Genomic DNA, 22,030 nt, shown 5'->3' on the forward strand with positions numbered 1-22,030 from the left:
AAGACAGAAATTCACCGAGATAAATGGGAAGAATTTCCTTGCTAGTCATTTAAAGAAGACCAAGCAAACAGTTCACTCATCTACCCTTAAAGCAGATGTAAATTTTCTCCCCATGAAGCAGTCAGGGACAGAGAACTCCATTTTAATACAAATATGTCTCTCTTCACTTAGTACATACACACCAGTAAAAGAATGTCTGCATAAATCTTGCTTTCCCAAGAAACAGTCCAAAAAATATGTTATCTAAGAGAGAAGCTGAAGGTCAAATGGGAAAGAATACATAGAAAAGGAACCTTATTTTCTCTAGCTCAGAAATACTTTCCTAGCATTCCTTCTCTGGTACATTAACCCTGCCCTACACCCTGAACTTCTAAATGGGGAGGAGTGAAGGAAATTTATTGGAAGGAGACTTGGGAGGCTTTTAGTAATGTTAGAATACTGCTTACTGTTTACTAGATACACGGAGAGACTTAAATAAAAAATTCATGCCGAACAGTATCTGTACAAGAGACCAGCCGTTCTTATTTATTCCAACAGATGTGGTTACACAGGACTCCAGGCTCAGCGAATACTCTAGCAACAACTGCAAGGGCTTTGAAGCATCTCAGGTCACAGAACAAGGCCCTCATTTTATAGAGAAGTGCTGAAGACAGTTTTTTTTTTTCCCTAAGAACTCAGAATTCTACCTGAAAACTATCAAATTGACCATGGCGAGGGGGGGTGGGGGAGAGACCAAGGTCTCTCTCAATGTAGGCTCAGCTCCCGAATTACTTTCCTTCTCCCTCTCATGCTCAAGATTTGCCAGGCACCCTCACCCCAGCCACCCTCCATCTCCATGCTCATCCTTGATGACTGACACCATCCCTTGAAACAGGACCAGATGCTGATGATCTCAGTTTAGCACAGCTGTTCAGCGGTAAAGCTTGAGTGACCTTCATACACCCCCATCCTAGAGTGCCTTTGAGTACAGCCATCTCACTTGCAAAGTTTGTGAGCACTCTTCCTCTTTTGTATTTTTTTGATCAACATCAGTAAATGACTGAGAACGGTATAACTATGAGGAAGACACTCTGAAGACTACTGGCTTTTAAGTACTGAAGGGGATTACCAGCACAAAAGCAACAACGACAGTCACAAGGGACATTTCATGAGGGTTTCCTAAGCACCAGCCTCTGTGCTAAGAGCTGTATCATCTCATTTAAACCTTAAACAACGCTATGACCCGTGCCTAGGGATTTGCTTCTAAGAAATGCAATATGGAAAAGGCGAAAAAAGAGTAACTTTACAATGGAGAAACCTGGCAAACATGATCTCAGCCAGGTGATCAAGGTCAAGCTCAACAGTGATAAGCCGTGTGCACAGTATTTGATTTGATGTGTTGAGAATGATTCACCTCTGTAGTCTCTCTCAAAAACCCATACCCAGCCTAATCGTGAAAAAACATTGGACAAATTCCAAATGAGGGACATTCTACAACATACTGACCTGCACTCCTCAAAACTGTCAAGGTCATCAAAAACATGTCTGAGAAACTGTCATAGATCAGAGGAGTCTAAGCAGACATGATGAACAAATGTACTGTGGTATCCAGGACAAGATCCTGGAACAGAGAAAAAACATCAGGGGAAAACTGGAGAAGTCCAAATAAACTGTCTTTAGTTAATAATAAAGTACCAATGGTGGTTCCTTAGTTTTGACAAACATACCACAGTAAAGTAACATGGTAACAGTAAGGGAAACTAGGTAAAAAGGATATGAATACTCTCTTCCTATCTTTGCAACTTTTCTGTTTATCTAAAACTATCCTAAAATAAAGTTTATTTTAAAAACCCTCTGAGGTTGATGCTCTTATCTCCCTTCTAGAGATGAGATACTATAGCTTAAATAGCTTCCCAAAGTTACAAGCTAAAAAGCAGGAGAACTTAGATATGTCTACTCACACTTCAGCACCAGTGGATAAGCCCTTGCAACATAAGCCCTTACGTAAGATCTATTAAAACGATTTTATGCCTGATACATGCTGAGAAGCAAACTAAACGAATTTATTTCACTTACATTCCTCATAATACTACACCTTTTTAAATAAAGGGGCCATAACATTACTTTCTAAATATTTCATTTTCATTTTCATCACCATCACAAATTTCAATTACTCTGTCAGTGCTATGTGATGACCACATTTAAGCAAAATTAGCTTAAGATTTTGCCAAATATTTCTTCCCTTCTTCTTCTTCTTCTTCTCCTTCTTCTACTGAAGTACACTTGCTATACAGTATAAGTTACAGGTGTTTTTTAAAGGTTATATACTCTGTTCATAGTTATTGTCTAGTATTGGCTATATTCCCCATGTTGTATAATATACCCTTGTAGCTTATGTCTGTTTTTTAATACGTGCCTCCTCCAGCTCGCCGTCCTCCTCTCCCAACTCCTGGTCGTCTTCGCGGCCCCTGCAGCCACCCAGGCTGCACTCCGCCTCCAGCTCAGGGGGCCCGGCGACCCAGCAGCCGGAGCACCCGCCTTGGGCCAAGACAGCGCGCCCTCCTCACCCACTGCGGGCAAGAGGCGCGGAGCGCAGGCGCGGAGGTGCGACTGCGGCTCCCTCCGCCTGGACAGCACCTGGGTTGCTAGTCGTTACCGCCAGGACCCCCCCATGCCTGGGGTAGACATCAGGCGAGGGGAGGTGAACGGCTAGATAACGCGGGAGTTCCACCCGCCTGCCTGAGCGGCCAGGCCAGTGCGCAGGCACCCGAGGCCTGCAGGGCCCGCTCCCTTGTAGCTTATTTTATACCTAATAGTTTGTATTTCTTAATCCCCTACGCCTATACTGCCCCCCTTCTCCCCTTGCCCCACTGGTAACCACTAGTTTGCTCTCTCTATCTGCGAGTCTGCTTCTTTTCCGTTACCTTCGCTAGTTTGTGTAATTTTTAGATTCCACATACAAGGGATAGCATACAGTATTTGCCTTTCTCTAATTTCAGAGAATAATGCCCTTCAAGCCCATACCTGTTGCTGCAAACCGCAAAAGTTCATTCTCTTTTTATGGCTGAGTAGTACTCCACTGTATATATACCACATCCTCTTTATCCATTCATCTGTCCACGGACGCTTAGGTCGCTTCCATACCTTGGCAATGGTAAATAATGCTGCTATAAGCATTGGGGTGCATGTATCTCTACAAATCAGCTTTTTGTTTTTTCAGATATGTACCCAGGAGTGGAACTTCTGGGTCATACAATAGTTCTATTTTTAGTTTTTTGAGAAACCTCTGTACTGTTTTCCACAAGGGTTGCACCAATTTACATTTCCACCAACAGTGTACGAGGGTTCCCTTGTCTCCACATCCTCGTCAACATTTGTTATTTGTGCTCTTTTTGATGACAGCCATTCTGACAGGTGTGAGGATATCTCTGTGATTTTGATTTGCATTTCCCTGATGGTTAGCAATTGAGTTATCTTTTCATGTGCCTGTTGGCCATCTGCATTTCCTCTTTGGAAAAAATGTCTATTCAATCTCTCTGCCCATTTTTTAATCCGGTTGTTTGGGGTTTTTTGATGTTGAGTTGTATGAGCTGTTTATATATGTTGGCTGTTAACCCCTTATCAGTCATATCATTTGCAAATTTTTCTCCTCTGCAATAGGTCATCTTTCTGTTTTGTCAATGGTTTCTTTTGCTGTGCAAAAGCTTGTAAGTTTAATTAGATCCCATTTGGGTTTTGTTTTTTTGTTTGTTTGTTTGTTTTGCGGTATGCGGGCCTCTCACTGTTGTGGCCTCTCCCGTTGCGGAGCACAGGCTCCGGACGCGCAGGCCCAGCGGCCATGGCTCACGGGCCCAGCCGCTCCACGGCATGTGGGATCTTCCCGGACTGGGGCACGAACCCGTGTCCCCTGCATCGGCAGGTGGACTCTCAACCACTGCGCCACCAGGGAAGCCCTTAGATCCCATTTGTTTATTCTCTCTTTTATTTCCTTTGCTTTAAGAGACGGATCCAAAAAAAATATTGCTGCAATTTATGTCGAAGAGTGTTCTGCCTTTGTTTTCCTCTAGGAATTTTAATCTTGACGCTCCAACATTCCATAATAGAAAAAAGCATTAGCCAATGGATATTTCACCCTATAATGCCCTATCTTTCACCCACTCTCACTTGTTATCACCCATGTCTTCTCTTCTGATACTGTATATTTCAGTGTTGGTGAGCTCAGCCTGCTGCTGAAACAGGATGAGGGGGTTAGAAGCAAGAGTGCCCTTCAAAAGGAAATGACAACATCAACATAAGGAAAGATTAGCATACACTTTGGGTATTTTTGAGATCCTGAGAGATATAAGATCAGCTGTGGCTGCTCCAAACACCTCAAGAGAACTAAATTGCCCTCTGAATATAAATTCTAAGTGTTATCTACCAAACCAGTGTTTCCCACAATGTGAAGCCAGCCTCGCTGGGAAAACTCTTACATCCTTCCAGGAAGGCTCAAACCGTCCAAGACATATTCTTTTTTTCCTTGGGATTTGCCAAAATCAGACAGTAGGATTCAACAAATATTTCTAAACACTGTACTTAATATATTGTTCCCTGTGAGAATATGTAGTGGAAGTGGTCCAGCAAGTTAGAAAACAGGCTGCCTTCTGTGTGTGATTAGATTAGCCTGCCTAAAGACAGGATTTGCACAGTCTTGTTCTATTTACAAGTTTGTTTGTTTGTTTTAAAGCAAGTGATTCCTTAAATTATTGATTTTATCACTCTGGGCTTGTCTCAAGGATAGCTCAAACCACCCTCACCCTTTATACTTCAAACTATCCCCAAGGCAATTAGTTAAGGACATCAGATCTGTTTTAATAAGAGAAAGAGAGAAAAAAGTGCAAGTGATCATGAGAAATTTTCCCACAGCAGTAGAGTAACAAATGGGCCCAACTCTCCTGATTCACTGGACAATGGAAATAGAACAAAATCCAAACTTTAATTTCTTCCCTTCACCAACGGGAAAGAAATGAACCAAGTTCAAGAAGCCATAAACATTCCCTCAGACACACACGCATGCACGCGTGCACACACACACACACACACACACACACACACACACACACACACGGCAACTTGGCAAATTGGTACTTGGTACTCATCCAAAACAAACCCTTCTTCAAGAATCTTTGCTATTTTTATAGTTGAACTCATGAAAACTCTTTTTCATTCTGGGAGCCCTGGGTAATTCAGTCTAGAATTCTTAAATTTCTACTTTCATACTAGTGCAAGAGGCCAAAGTGCTGAGAGGCAAGAGGAAGGTTACACTTCTAGGACCATGACAGTGAGAAAGAAACTGGGATCAGAAGCAGCCTGCCTTTGGGGGACACTCTGAGCGGCTCAAAGAAGCATTTAAACCCCTACACGAGTCTCTACAAGTCTGCCTGAATCCTGATCCTCTTCCAGGCAGACATCCCTAATCTAAACCTCCTACTTACATCCTCCACCGTCTCAACATTCCAGATGCACGGACACCAAATTCATCACACTAATCTCCCACCCTTCAAACCCTGTCCTGACTCCCCAGAGGACGCCTGCTGAACATGAAAACGAGATTGAGTTTCAAAGCCAAAAACCTACAAAATAAGGAGAAGTCAGATTTTTCAAAGCCGTTGCCGATAAGCTTTTTAGTGTCCTTTAAGGTTTTCATAAATGGTGTCAAGTTTTCCCAATGATTTTCCTATCTGCTTCTGGATCCCCAGACATCGGAGGTTGCCAACCATCCTCACGGTAGGAAAAGCCTAACCATGTGAGACAGTATAGAGCAGATAAAACATACGTCAAAACACGAAGCAAAAGGTCACTGTTTAGTCTTGATGTTTACATGTCCATATTAGAATTTCCGAATTGGTATTATTGACTCTGTTACTAAAGCCACACTAATCAGTTTATCAAAGATTAAGCCATTCGCCATGTGAGAAGCACAGAGCAACATGACAGAGCCTTGCACAGTACCTGGCACACCCATATCATTGAATTAATCAATCAGCAGTCTTTAACATCTGCTAAACAGTCATCTAGGGGGGAAAAAAAAAGCTCTTTCCCTTCTTGGTCTCCACAAATATTTCTAGATAGCTTTTAGGCTTAAAATACTGTTTCCATGACTGCCCTCTGCTGTACACTTAACATGTAGGTGATTACATATGAATATTAGTAAACAGATAAGCAAAATAAAGACATTTAATTATTCTCAAATCACCTAGAGATAATAACTTTTAAGTTTATGTATAATCTCCCAAACTATTACAATGCCTACCCATTCATGTATGCATGCAAACAAGGTATATTTTTTAAGTAAGATCACAGAAAAATCTACAACATTGTTTAAATGTCTCATTTGGTATTTTACTGTACATGTCTACTATAATTTATTTGACACCCTAATACTGTTCAGATATTTATAACAAGGTACATCAAAAAATAAGTTTGTGATAAAGTAGTCTCGTAGTAAAAGCTTTTTACACACATTCGATTATACTCTTAGGACAAATCTGCCTAGAAGCTGTACCGCCAGAACTATGAATGTACACATTTTGTGGCTTCTGATTTTATATATTGCAAAATAATCTCCAGATAGCATATAAAAAATTTCCCCCCAATAGGAGACTTCCCTGGTGGTCCCATGGTTAAGACTCTGCTCTGCCAATGCCAGGGGCCCGGGTTCGATCCCTGGTTGGGAAACTAGATCCCGCATGCTCCAACTAAGAGTCCGCATGCCACAACTAAGACCCTGTGCAACCTAAATAAATAGATAAATGTTGTTTTACAAAATTTCCCCACCAGTATTTTGGGGTTTTCCCAAACCTGTAGTTACACTGGATTTTATAATTATTCTCACACTTAGCCAGTTTTGGTAGTTTTAAAAAAAATGTGTCCTGTTTTGCTGAATATTGCTTAAAGAGAGGGTGATTGTTCACATATGTGGATATAAATAATATGCATAATATTTTGAAGCATCTCAGTAACATGTTCAAGCAGCTTTGGAGAACTAATAACTATTTATAAGGTACAACATATAATGAAGTCCTAGTGTTCAATGTTTCTTCTTTTTAAAGATGGTGCAAAACTTTTGTAGGAATTTCCTAAAGCTCAATATGTATCAGGATGGTGCAACTTAGAATGAGACATGCCCCTTTTTTAAACTACCACCTGCCCTTATTGTCAGATACTAAGGAATATCTCCGATGTTCATATTCCCTCTTTATCTCATGGCCCACTTGAGGTTGCTTTAAATTGGCGCACGTGTGCACGCACACACATATATCTACACGTGCGTATGCACGCATCCATATATTTGATCGATACCACTGTACGCACACACACACAGATACTAGACCCTTAGTCTGAGTACATCGGCTACTGAGATGCCAGTAGCTGCACCTCCTCTGTCCTCCAAGTACAACAGGCTCGTCCTGGCTCTGCAAGGAGTGGGCACAGTCCCACACAGTCATCATAACTGACATCTGTGGGCACGACGCCGAGGTACACCTCAATCACAGGCGCCTGGCAGAGAATGCTCACTCACGCACCTGCTTCAACCGTGTGAGTTCAGCCTGTGGGTTTTCCTTGATTGATGTTGGTATAACTGCTTCACGGGCTCCGTCGGTGAAGGGAAGTGGGCTCTGCTCAGAGCAGTTGGTGGAGCCTCGCACCTTCCACTTGATGCTACACACGGAATAACAAGTTACAGGGGCGGGTGCGTGTGCCCGCGGGCTCACCACGCCTTCACAGACAGATCGAAAATGCACCCAACCTTAAAATAAAACAGCAAAAACCAGGAAACAAGCCAGCGAAGGAAGCATCTGTCTCTTTCACTCAGAACAAACCTCCCCCACTACAAGACTCTTACATACATACACACCCCACCCCCACCCCCTCCAGCCCCCTCCATCTGAGGACCATTGACTTCACTACCTCTAGGCTTTCTTCTTAGAGACTTTTATCTTTTCTTGATTGAGTAAATTTGTTTCTTGCCCAAACTATAACAGTACTCATGGAATCACTCTGTTCCATAAAAACAGAGGAAAACAATGCCTTATTGAGGAAGCAACACAACTTTCAACGAGGTTCCATCTACCCTAACGTGGACACGGTTTACTAAATCATGTGCCATATGGGTAGCTTTTCATCTTTTCACATCCATGTCTGATTTCCAAAACAAAACAAACAAACATGAAGTCAGCTAAGGTCAAAACCCAGTTTTGACCCACAACCAAACCCAGCCTGCCGCGCACGTCCCGCTGTAAACAATCTGGTGAGAGCCACTGGCTTCGGTCCCCCTCACGCTGTGCTGTCCTTTCAGTTTCTTCTGAGATTTGAGGCAATAACTATAACTTAGAAGAAACTGATAAGAAAAATCCAAGCCAGAAAATACCTGTATATTTTAGCAAAACCATGCAAAAAAAGAAAAATCACCAATGGGATGCCAAAACATGTCTGGCTTTTAAAACCACTCCATACACCCAGCTGGAGGGCCTGTAGCAATTCTAGCAAAAATGTCATAATTGTATTTGGTTGAACTGTGTAAAACTGCCATTTTTGAACAAATGAAATACTGCCAATTTCATATGGATCAACCCAACTATTTCCTTAGATTTAAACATGCCACAGTACTTTCAGGGATTTGGAGAGAATGTTTAAAAAGTGCGGAGAATCTTCATTCTCCAAATCCTCCCACTTTCAGCCACACTCTTCCCTCCTCCTCTCTTCACCTCCGTCCATCCTTCCCTGCACCGCCTCCCTGAACAGCAGTAGATGGAGGCTGGAAGGAGAAGGGGTGCTGAGTAATCACAGAGAACCAGATCTGGTTTGGGCCCAATTTCAAGGTCCAGAGGTAGACCTACATGTCCATTCATGAAGTTTTTAAAAGTTGGGCTCTAAAAATAATGTTTTCTTCTCTCATGCCTTCTATTCAGGGACTTTCTATCCTAATAATGACTTTCACTCATCTAAGGTAGATTTAAGACAACACTTGAAAACATAACTGTTTACACATACCACATCGTTTGAATTCTGAACTCTATAAGAAGTGAGCTAATCACAAATCATTTTTCACCTTTCACATATATTTTCTCCCACTGGTCCCACAACTGCCTCGACACCTTCTAGCCACCCTGCTTTCCTCTATCTAAGAAGCTCTTCACTGGACACAGGAGTTTTCCAGATATCTTCACAAAGTACAATAAGAAATTACTGCACTGGTATCCCTTACCATTTTGAGACAGGAGTATGCATTTAAGTGAAATATCCACATCTAAAGGAAACCCATCTTTGCAGGAAGTAGAAAAATAGGCGGAAAAACCTGTATTTCCTAACTACATATATAATAAGCAGGAAGCCCACCTAGTGTGGCAGCCAGACGTGTGCTGGAACCTTCTGATAATTGTCAAAGGTCAGGGATTAAAGAGAAAAGATGCCAACTGAGTGCAATAATGCTGGAAAAAATCCTTTGAAATTTTAAAGAATCTGTGAGAACATGCTCATACACTGCTGCCTTCAATAGATTACAAGCCCAACAAGAACTGAATTCAACTCGCACTTTTAAGAAAATATATTAATTGATACGGTGCTCTCATTTCTGTACCTTTCCTTCCATGAAGATTACGAGTATCTTCAGTCCTCAGGGCTGTCATCAACCTGATTTTGAATGTAATTGGGATGGGGAGACAGAAACTTCAGGAGTTTAGACCAAAATTACCAAGTCATGACTTAGTCAAAAGAAAGCCAAGGGTCTACCTAATATGAACTAAATTATGAGATTTTTCTCTCTTTAGATAATATCACCCCTAAGAACTCAGTTTCTACAGTATTATTCCCCTAGAGACACTGTAAATTCTATATTGTAAGACAAAAACAGAAATATGGGAAGCCGAGACACAAGTCCCCTGGTTGTCCTGAGTAGTAGATGTGTTTATCTAATTTTATAACGTAGTCAGTGTGACCCTAAACGATTGGCCTCACGTCACCTATGATCCACAGCAACTGAAAATCACAATGCTGGCTAACGTGTGTAGCACCCTACTAGACATGTATCGATACACAGCTCTTATTTAAGGGTGTTGAATATCCTATCTCACTTCATGTTCTCTCCGGCAACCATGAGGTAAAGAATCTTTTTTCCACCTTATACACGAAGAAACTAAGACTCAGAAAAGTAAGTAACTTAACCAAACTGACAAAGCTGGCAGTGAAGCTCAAAGTCAAACTCAATTCTTCCCCATCCCAAAGCCTCTAACTGTTCTCTCCTGATCTCCTGCAGAGGCCCACCAAACAGTAAATGCGAGGGTGTTAGGTGAAGACTCCCGTGAGCTGCAAAGCCCCTGCCTTGCCTACTGAAGACAGGTATGGGGCAGTGGTTACTCAGCCTCAGCTGGCATGTACCATGGGAGACTAGAGCTCTGGGGAAGCCAGATTTTTTGGCTTCTTTGGCAAGATTAACCAGATTTTTATGTAATTAAAAACAAAAAAAAACCCACTGGCAGCTTGTTCTTTAAACACACACACACACTCCCTTGTATGGGCAAATAACATATCTGAGGGCTGGATCTGGCTCCATGGGCCACCAATTTATAACATCTGCCATACCCCACACTGATGCTCATTTATTATATCCATCAGGAAGCCACACAACAGTCTAAGTCCAAAAGTTCCAACAGCGCCTTTGTGAATTTATACTAGGGTTCTGTACATTCTGCAAATCAAAACTCCCCTTAAGGGCTTCCCTGGTGGCGCAGTGGTTGAGAGTCCGCCTGTCGATGCAGGGGACGCGCGTTCGTGCCCCGGTCCGGGAAGATCCCACATGCCGTGGAGCGGCTGGGCCCGTGAGCCATGGCCGCTGAGCCTGCGCGTCCGGAGCCTGTGCTCCGCAACGGGAGAGGCCACAACAGTGAGAGGCCCGCGTACCGCAAAAAAAAAAGAAGAAAAAAAAAAAACTCCCCTTAAAACTACAAATGGTTTCACTGGACTGAAGAGAGGAACAAGCTTTAACAGAAGCATCTATCTCTCTCATGTTCCATACCTGCAAATGAACAAGAAAATACCATCCCAGCCACTAAGCAGGCAAGCCCAAGAGCAGTGACAGCAGCCCCTGGGTTCAACCAGTCTGTGCTTCGCCAGATCTACAAACCAGTGAAAATTTCAAAAAGCACCTACAGAAAGTAGATCACAAAGGCAAAAAAGCACCTGCAGGAACCACTCTCCCTATAACCTTTCTTGTCCCTCTTTCCCCTTCAAGTTTGATGATTTGGCTGTTCTGGAACTCTTCCGAGAGGAGTCAAGACTCACTCTGCCAGCCCCAGCTGTTCAAAGCTCAGCCCAATCTGTTCCATACAGTTGGCTGTATTATCACAATAACGTGGCTACAGTTCACCTTCATTTGCTGCGAAGATCATTAACTATCCCTCAGAGAGATATAGCATTAAGGACAGAGTGAGCCTGAGGCATAATAAATGGAGGTCTCTGGGTAACACAGTTCAAAAAAAGGTAAGATGATGCCAGCCAGGCCACCTGACAGTTCCTATAGTCAGAGAAAAAGGGAAGAAAACAAGGGCAGGAGGCATGGAAAATAAGAGAAAAAGGAAAAGCAAGAACGTGCCTGGCAAACATGTATGTTCATGTGAAGAGAGAATAAAGAGGAAAAAAATTTTCTGAAATAAAGACAGCAGGACATTTAACGTTAAATCACAGTGGAGACATGACTCTACTTGTCTGGCAGCCCAAACATTCTACTACTAGAGGGAGAAGTGAGTTTGGAAGGAGACTGAGAACAGAGCAAATGAATTACCATCCTGTATGGGAAGGATGCCATATCCTGGACAATTTCAGTACTGTAGGAGACGGTGAATTCAGTGCAACCTGTCTTTAAATCGTGTATCTGACCTCCCATTCCTAAAACTGAATTAGCGTAGAGCGGGCGTGTTTCTTCATTCATTTCACACATTCAGTTAAAGTTTCACGTGAGCCTCATTTGAATCTTGTTCACCAACCACTAAGCTAGCACTACGAACGCACCCAGGGACCAGGGTGTCCCCTTCAGAGGAAGTACCGCATGGTATACGAACACCCAGCAGTTCTTTAGTTGATAATGAGAACGTAAGAATCAATACTTGTTCTAAGTGAGCTGCAATTGTTGTATTCATCTAAACCGAATTCCAGTCAACAACGGACAGACAATTGGCGGTGAGGTAGGAATTCTACTGGCAGACCTTATCCACTAAAGATGTACTTTCTTTAGAACTACACAGGTAATATCAATATATTTAAAAACCAAAAACAATAGCTCTATATTCTCCATCTTCAATATGTTCTTTACCTTCTTTGCCTTAGTAAAAATGTATCCCTAGAGCAGTGTGGTTCCCAACCAGGAGCAATTCTGTCCTCCGTGGTACCTTTCTGGTTGCATACCGGGGGAATGGAGTGCTCCTGGCCGTTAGTGGGTAGAGGCCAGGGGTGCCACTGAATTTTACAATACACAGGCGAAAACCCTACAATACAGAATTATCCAGCTCCAAATGTCAATAGTGTGAACATTAATATCTCTGCCTAAGAGCTGTTTCAGGGATTCAACTCCCCTGTTGATATTTTTTTATATATATATATATATATATATATATATATATATATATGCAGTAGAGCAGGAGTTTCTAAATGACATCTTGCTATCATTAAAATCACTCCTCTCCACATAGTAGTAACATTTAACATAAATGAAAAGGAAGACAAGAGGCAGAAATTTAAAACTAATTTAGAATCACAATGGAACCCTGGTAAATCCTGGTATAGCACCAAACTTTGCATAAGCCTCCAACCAGTGACCGCTATTTTTATTTACTTTTTAACATTTTAGTAATGAATTGTCAAATTGAATTCACCTGGAAGATAGCTTCAAAACATAAGGACCCAAACATAGCCAAAAAAAAATGAGATTTATGTTTTTAAAGAGGAAAAACAGTCTTGGCCACCTCTTGTGGAAACACACGTACACACACCCCACCCACAGACAAACCCACACCCATACATACCCAAACCAGAAGACTCAAAACCAAACTCAAGACCCAAACCAAAAGCTCCCCTCTTGGCTTGGAACAAAAGAACCTCCCCTGAAGGTGGAAAACAGTTGGGATTTAACCCTTTTCTGAAAGAAGAGAAGCCATCCCCCAATCACACCTGGAAACAAATTCATCGTCTTTGATGTATTCATCTGTCCTCAGCCCAAGAGCTCGGCGGAGTCATCCTAACATTTACAGTGCTTAGTAGAAATTAATGCGCTCCGGGATAATCTGGTGTAAGCTCAGGTCACGTCCCCATCTTGCCAAATACAGAGAACTGCCAAGGATCCCTTCCTGTTGCTTTAGCGCTCAGCCTGACGTGCTTGCTCACCTGGCTGGACCTTCTCCCCGCCGATCCGCAATCACTTCCCTGGGGTTTGGCATGTGTGTGTGGCTACAGGAAGATCTGACATGCTCGGGCTCTTTGGCTTTTCTGGATCCCTCTTGGCAGCCACACTTGGATTCCACAGCTCCTGGGAAGGAAAAAAAGCAAAAGGGAGGTGTAGTGTTTAACAGGGAGAGCGCTATGACTTCCCAGCCCCAGGAGAACGTGTTCTGCCCTGCCAGGATGGGGAAATCGCTTTTGAAGTGGAGCCCGGGCCTCCCCAGCGCAGACCATCCAGGAGCTATTGTTCGGGTGCAGACTTCCACTCGACATCATAGACACACAGCGACAAAGGAATTCATTCACTGACTACTGAATGCTCACCATACACAAGGTGCTGGGAGCAGGAAAAATGGACTGGGGAAAGGCATGTGTCCTCAGGGTAGGAGAAAATATTCCAGTGGAAATTTTATTTGAACAGACTTTTTTTGCAAAATGTTCCCTCTTATGCGAATAGAAATATGAATTTGATAATTTATGAAGTTGTCCATGTGTAGCTTAAAAGAAAAACATGGATCTCGTTTTGTTACCATCCTAACCACTCCCCGGGTCTAGGCCCCAAAGCTGCTTTTGTAAACCACTGTTGACAGAATCTCTTCTCAAGGTGATAGAGACAACAGTGGGCTATTCGTCTCTGCTTTTAAAAAGGAGAAAAGTTAGGGGCAGGGGGACTGGATCATTTCTACTGGAACCAGGTCAATTAAGGAAATTTTACTCGCCAATGCACTGATACCCACTGGAATGCACTTAAAAACTGAAATCCTATCTAGTTTAATCCCAGAAGCAAAACATGAAGACAACAGCAATATTCAGCAATGGACACTGAAAGTATTTTCAAGTCCGGGCAGAATCCAAAACGTTACTAAATCAGCCAATGATGTTATGTTGAACAGAACTCTCATCCTAAAGGTAATTATATTAAAACTCCTGAAGATTTCTTTCCTTACAGTGCTTCCCTTTGATCAAAGGGGATTTGGGTGAGAAGGAAGAACGTGTAGAAGGAGCTAGAAGACCAGGAGGAGGGGAGTGGAAAGGCTCCCCCAAACCACATCCAAATCCACGATTCAGTGGTTCATTTTGTAAAATGGCGGATCAGTCATGTACTTTTTTTTACTCCTAAAACTAACTCATTATCCAACACTACGCTGTTTATTAGATTTACTGAATAAATTATAAAAATCACAAAATGAATTATATAACCTCATGTGGGGTTTTACTGCATGCCAAGAATGTATTTTCTCCTCCAGTGAAATTTTCCGGAATAAATGCAAAGTTGCTCACATAACACCTCCAAACCATCTTCAAGTTGCCCTGAATCGGGACAGTGTGAACAGAGTATTCAACTGTACGTGTGTGTGTGTGTGCACATGCACACATTTATCTTTACCTTACACAATCATGGTTGGGACACCCAGCTAGTTTACTAAGCAAAGTCAGCAGTTGGAATTTTTAAAGCTTCGTAAGTACAGCAGCCAGTGTCAGGGTAATTTTATTTATTTAAGAATGTATTTTTTTCTGAATAAATATGGTGGATGCTACATTTTTGTGAGTCCTCTTGGAGAATATAAATAAACTATCGATGGGTACCTGTCAATTACAATCCTCCTCTAGTTTGTGGTATTTGTGATTTATGACAGGAAAATCATTCATTTCCCTAGGGATCATGGAGAAGTCTGCTGAATTTTATATAATGTAATTGAAGAGACAGTAAGTCAAAACATAGAAAACATCCTTCATACTTATCTTAGCCATCTGCAAAGTTTCTTATAGGCACAAACTATTTAACATCATGTCAGGCAGTTTTATGAGTTTCCCAGGAATTGCAAGTTATTTAAACAAGAGCATTTTGCTGTCCCCGTATAAATCAGCAAATCTAAGGTACTCAACAGAGGAAATCTCCCCATCACCATGCCACGCTTATCCAGGATGGCTCACAAAAAAAAACAAAAAAGCTGAGAAAAGCAGTGATACAGACACTTCTGATGAAAAAGACATTCTAATGGCATAGCAGAAAAATAGCATTTCCTGAGAAAAATCGGAAAAAGACATAGAAACAAATGGCAGAAAACCTTACATTCCATTGTGTGATAGAGGCAGCTTGTTTTTTTTCCCCTACGCCCCCAGTAGGATTAAAGCCTGATGTGGTAAACACCTACATCTCATTCAAATCCATCGAGCTACACAGAAAAAGTAAAAAAGTAAAAAAAAAAAAAAAAAAAAAAAAAGGGCAGGAAAAGAGAAGCAGCCCAATTTTACCTAATGAATAAAGACTGGCTGGGGAGGTCCCTGAATCCTGAGTGCAGGTGGCATTTCCTTCACAGGTAAACTGAGCTGGTTACAATGCTCGGTTTTCTAGCTGTGAGATGGATATGGTGATTCCTGTCCTTCCACTGCTCCAGGCTTTTGAGCACTCCAGCCTCCAACGCCCACCCTGCCCACCTTCTCCCATCCAGTCCTAACATTGTTCATAGCTTTGGCTCAAATGTCTGCTCATCACCACCAGGGAACTCACAGAACACAGTACTTCTTTGTCTGCATGATGACTGCTGAGTACAGGACAACTTCTCCCACCAGAATCCAAATGCCTTGAGGACAGATTGAGCACTTTTTATCCCCAGAATCTAGTAGAGGGTCTGGAATACAGCAGGTGTTCAATAAACATCTGCTGAATAAGTATACCAGTGAACAAAGAAACATGTAATTATCCCAAAGACTAAAAAAGGTTGGAATAAAAAGAACCTAGTTCACCTATTTCCACTCTCCAGTCATTACAATTAAAAGAATTCTAAAGACAGAATATTTTAAAATAGAATGGAAAATATATTCCCAAACAGAAAAAGATAAATAATTTCATGTAAAATATAACAAGGATAGTGGACATTACAAATTACAGCTGTGAAACTCTAGTCCTTTGAAACCTATGTAGGATTCCCTTTAGTTCTACCCTTTTATCTTTCCCAAGATTTGTTTTTCCATCATTGAGTGGTTCAGGCTTAAGACCAAACTGACGCAGGGACACTTATGAGCAAAGACACAAAATCTCCCCGCTCTCTACAAACCTTCAGGATCCCGAGATCCCACCACAACTCCGGATGGGTGCCCAGAGGGCTTTTCCTAACTGTTCCAAATGACTTAATCTTCCCCCACCCTCTAACTACAGCTTGGAGTTACATTTTACAACAACTATGCTAAAAAATGTACACTACTTATAATTAATGAAAAAATATGATAGTCCTGGCAATAAGCAAGCATGAAACCGTTTCCTATGTCCACTGAGGCCAAGTCAGGGCTCTCAGAGAACCACAGCCACTAACTCATCAGGCCAAAAGGTCGCACTGTAGGGTGGCTACGGAGCCAGACGGCTTGCATTTGAATCCACACTAGCTTTGGGACCTTGGCAAGTTAGGAATCCTATTGTGCCTCGACCTCTTCACCTATAAATGGAAAAACTAATGGTGCCTGCCCCACAGGAGCACTGTGCAGAGCAGAAAACTTAACACAGATAAAGCAAACAGACACATACATGGCATACAGTAAGCATTCAATAATAGAGCTATTGCTGTACAGTCATCTTCAAATGTTCTTGTCTTGTACACGACTGCTGCCGTAGAACATTCCAGAAGACAAGAAAATGCACTATCTCAGCAAGTCTCTGCTATAAAGTCACTGCCATTTTGAGCATAAGGCACAGACAACAGTATAAAAACCTAATCCTAAAACATTATGTTCCTATACAGCATGAAACCGTTGAAAGTGTTGAAAGGAAATACAATTATAGTACTGGTTTTACTACAGTCCATATGATTACACAAAAAAACACCTTTTTGAGCTACATACAACATACAACAGAGTGAACATACTGCTTACTAGCAACATGTTTGGAGCCAGGTTACTTGCCTCTCTGACCTGCTTCCTCATTTGCCCAATGAGATTACTCAGTGTCCCCATCATCTTCACGATACTAATGCTTTTGATAAAACCTAAATTACATATATAAGAGCATCTGAAATACAGACGAGCCACGCAGTCGTTACATTTTCATTCCTCCCATTTTCCATCTAAGTCTGTGAACTTGCTGTGATTCACATCAGCTTTCCAAGACTCTTGTTTTTCTCTCTCCCTTACACATTGGATCAGGCCTGAAAGAGGAAAAAAATACTAAAAAAAAGCAAATCAGTTTTTTGTTCCTGAAAAAAACCCAATCGAACATTCCTGATGAATGAGTTCCCTATTTCCTTGAGCTAAGAATATCTGTTGCAGTAAGTATGTGAGAGGGCCAAAAACAAAGGTGAATAGTTACCATAAAACTATTTAAAGAAAGCAGACCATGGAACGCGAATTGTTAATATCAAGTTAGTTGTCAACAGAATGAACAGCGACCTCTTTCCCGTGATTTTGGACTTAGCAGACAAAGGGAAATAAAGGTACAACATGATGCTTATTTTTCACTTTGGAAACAGATGGTGAGCAGTATCTGAAAACAGTGAATTGTATGTCCTTCTAGATATTTCTGCAGGATTAGATACGATCAAAAAAATTAAGATACTGAGCATATAAGCAACCCAATAAAAATCAGCTTTTATGTTCTCTGTCCTCCTCCTAACTGAGCAACATATAAAAAATTGCAGACTGGACATACGCTTCAAAACGATTTGTGTATAGCCTTCTTTATTAACTTTTAAATAGCTTATTTGTGCCCCAAATCTATTATTTAAATTATCTTTGTTTGTGGCCAAACTGTTCTGATATCAGAAAAAAGGAAAAGAAGAATTTGCCAACTCAATAGATGACAAGGAAAGGGTGTATTTCCCAAATTCCAAATACCCTATGTGCATACATTCCAGATACAAATTAGCCAGAATAAGTAGTTCAAGAAATAGATCTAAATTTCTGACCCTACATCATACTTACTTACATGGTACCACAGATGAAAGCAGAAGTCTATATTTTTTTTTCTTAGGTTTTAGAAGACTAAGATTCAGAGGGGTGATGTAATTTAATGAAGTTCACACAGCTACTAACTGCAGCAGGAGGACTTGAGCACAGAATTTTCTAAATCCACCATTTTCCCCTCCCCATCAAATTATGCTTCCTCCAAGAATATACATTCACAATGGAGAGCTGTGGAGGCCACTACTGGAAAGGCAGATTGGAGTCAACTAGTGGTGGCCATTGAATGTCTGTCTTTTATTCAGTAGGTGTAAGGAGCCACTGAAACTGTTACAGACAGATAAAATATTTTTTGAAAACAACTGAAACCGTTCTCCCTGTAACAATGCTTTCCGGCCAGATGCTCATCTCTTTGATTACATCATTCAATAAAAGTCTGGGAAACAAGTAACTTTTTCCAACTTTCCGAAGTTTCTAGGATATATCATATTTATCATCATTATCTCTTACATCCAGACCCTCCATCCAAAGAACACTTTTCTATATTGTGAAAATCCAAGGTCAGCTTTTATGAAATCCACTAAATGCGTAAGAAGAAATGAAATAACCGAGACTAGCCAGCAATACCGAAGGAGAAAGACGAAGCTGGAGGACTAACAATACCCAACTTCAACACTTATTATCAGGCTACAGTAATCAAGACAGCATGGTATTGGCCAAAGAATAGGCAGACAGATCAATGGAACAGAATAGAGAGCCCTGAAATAAACACACAAGGATAGAGTCAACTGACCTCTGACAAAGAGACAAGGTAATACAGCAGAGCAAGAATAGCCTTTTCCATAAATGGTGCTGGAACACCTGGACGTGACATTAAAGAAAAAAAGAGGAATCTAGACACAGACCTACACCCTTCACAAAAATTATCTCAAAATGAATCACAGACATAAAACACTAAACTATACAACTCCTAGAAAACGACGTAGGAGAAAATCGACATGAACTTGCTTTGGCAGTGATTTTTTAGACACAACACCAAAGGCTTAATCCATGAAAAATAACTGACAAGTTGGACTTCATTATAATTAAAAATTTCTGCTCTGCAAAAGACACTGTCAAGAGAATGAGAAGAAAAGCCACAGAATGGGAGAAAATATTTGCAAAAGATGTACCTCATAAAGGACTTCGTACATCCAAAATACAGAAAGAGTTTTTAGAATTCAACAAAAAGAAAACAACCCAATTAAAAAATGAGCCAAAGACCTTAACAGACACCTCAGCAAAGAAGATACACAAATGGCAAATAAGCATGCGATCAGATTATCCTCATCATACGTTGTTAGAGAAATGCAAAGTAAAGTAACAATGAGATATCACCACATATCTATATTCTTTTTTTTAATTAATTATTTTTGACTGTGTCACGTCTTAGCTGCAGCGCACGGGCTTTTCTCTAGTTGTGGCGCACGGGCTCCAGAGTGCATGGGCTCTGTAGTTGCGGCACATGGGCTCAGTTGCCCCACGGCACGTGGGATCTTAGTTCCCCAACCAGGGATCGAACCCACATTCCCAGCATTGGAAGGCAGATTCTTAACCACTGGACCACCAGGGAAGTCCCATCTATATTCTAACGTAGGTATTATTTGGCCATTCTAGGTCAAAATTCAGAACGCTGACAATAACAAATGGTGACAAGAATGTGGATCAACAGAAACTCAACCGTTACTGGTGGGACTGCAAAGCGGTGGAGCCACTTCGGAAGACAATTTGGCAGCTGCTTCAACATTCTCTTAGCATCCACCAGTCATGTTCCTTGATATTTACTCAGAGGGGCTAAAAACCTATGTCCACACAAAGAGCTGCACAAAAATATTTAGAGCAACTTTATTCATAATTATCAAAGCATGGAAGCAACTAAGATGTCTTCAGCAGGAGAACGGATAAAGAAACTGTGGTGCATTCATACAATGGACTAGTATTTAGCATTAAAAAGGAATGAGCTATCAAGCCAGGAAAAGACACAGAGGAAACGTAAATGCATCGTACTAAGCGAAACAGCCAATCTGAAAAGGCTATACATACAGCATGATTCCAACTCTGACATTCTGGAAAAGGCCAAACTATGGAGACAGTGAGATTAGTGGTTGCCAGGGTTTGGGAGGATGGGAAAGGGGGGAAGGAAGGAGTAGGTGGAGCACAGGGGTTTTATAGGGCAGTGAAAATACTCTGTATGATACCATAATGATGGATATATGTCATCATGCATAAATGTACCACACCAAGAGTGAAACCTAATGTAAACTATGAATTGTGGGTGGTAATGATGTGTCAATGTAGGTACATCAATGTTAACAAATGTACCACTCTAATGAGAGCCGTTAATAATGGAGGAGGCCATGTATGTATGGGCGGCAAGGGGTATATGAGAAATCTCTGTAGTTTCCTCTCAATTTTGTTGTGAATCTAAAGCTGCTCTAAAAAATAGTCTGTTTTTTAAAAGAACCAAAGAAGAATGGAATACAGTCATACTAATAATTTTAATCTTCTTGGAAAAAATGTATCACATTCCTTACCCTCTTTGATTTAGTCAACACAAAATATATTCATGGACAACCAAGCCCCATAAGATCCTCTACAGAAACCATTTCAGGTGGAGGACAATAATGACAAGTAAGGGTGAGAGATAAATGAGTAAAAGCCACTTTCTGCTTCCTCAATACCAGCATTCATTTAAAGGGAATACTTGTATACATAGGCAGAAAATTGAAACAGCGTTTAAAAAGTACTCACTGACTGTGAGCCCTGGTTATGACACAGCACTAAGTGCTATCCCTTGACAAGGGTAAAATAAATAACTCTGGCTTATGCCAATTTGGAATGTAAAAAGATATCCTAGAACAGTACCATCAGAAGATATGAATGCCTAACTAGCAATTCAGATCAGACAAAAAGTCAAAGAAAAAGCTCCCACACGATGTTATATATAAGCTAATATAAAAATGATTTACTTAAGAGATAGTGTTTAGGTTGGAAAAGGTACACAAGGTTATGAATAGCTTTGATTCAGCTGGTTCAATACCAGGGCAGAGCTTATGCCTTAAACTGCTCCATGAGCAGTCCATCAGGAACCAACTACAATGCTACGATATGTGTATTTTAAAACAAGAACAAGGACAGGCTGGCTCATTATTCCTACATCTTTCTGAGGAACAGGCTTTCATATCACGCTTTCTACGTGAACACATCCACCTTCCAACTACAGTCTTGTTGGCTTTCCTAAGCACTTACATCTTTTTTCTACATTTCTTCTGAAAAGACTCCATAAACTATCAAAAGATTATGTTAAGGAGAAGCATCTGAACACTGCCTAAGGTTGAGACTCAGTCTTCAGAGGCCAATTAAAATCCTCCTGTCTTCAGAATGACCTGACGATCCCATTTTTAAGGAGTGATTACAAAAGCAAAACATACCTAGTCTTAAACTCAGCTTAGCAGATTTTTTAGTTGTTACATAGTCTCTTTTCCAAAGACCCAATAAAAGGCATGACACCAAGTCATCTTCACCTCACTTTCTTTGCTTGCTTTTATGAGATAACTGCCCTTGACCACTCTCCCCCACTGGGTGGGACAGATTAGTCAGACTTGTAGAAAACTAAATTTTATCTCTAATGTGCTTTGAATGTTGAACATGTTAA

At 41.2% G+C, this 22,030-nt stretch overlaps 1 pseudogene; it reads right to left on the reverse strand.

Annotated features, from left to right (window-relative positions):
* The window catches only part of LOC115866000 (uncharacterized), a 392,064-nt pseudogene that overhangs the window by 64,105 nt on the left and 305,929 nt on the right, over nucleotides 1-22,030 (reverse strand).

Source organism: Globicephala melas, chromosome 11 (assembly GCF_963455315.2).
Source record: "Globicephala melas chromosome 11, mGloMel1.2, whole genome shotgun sequence".
NCBI lineage: Eukaryota > Metazoa > Chordata > Mammalia > Artiodactyla > Delphinidae > Globicephala > Globicephala melas.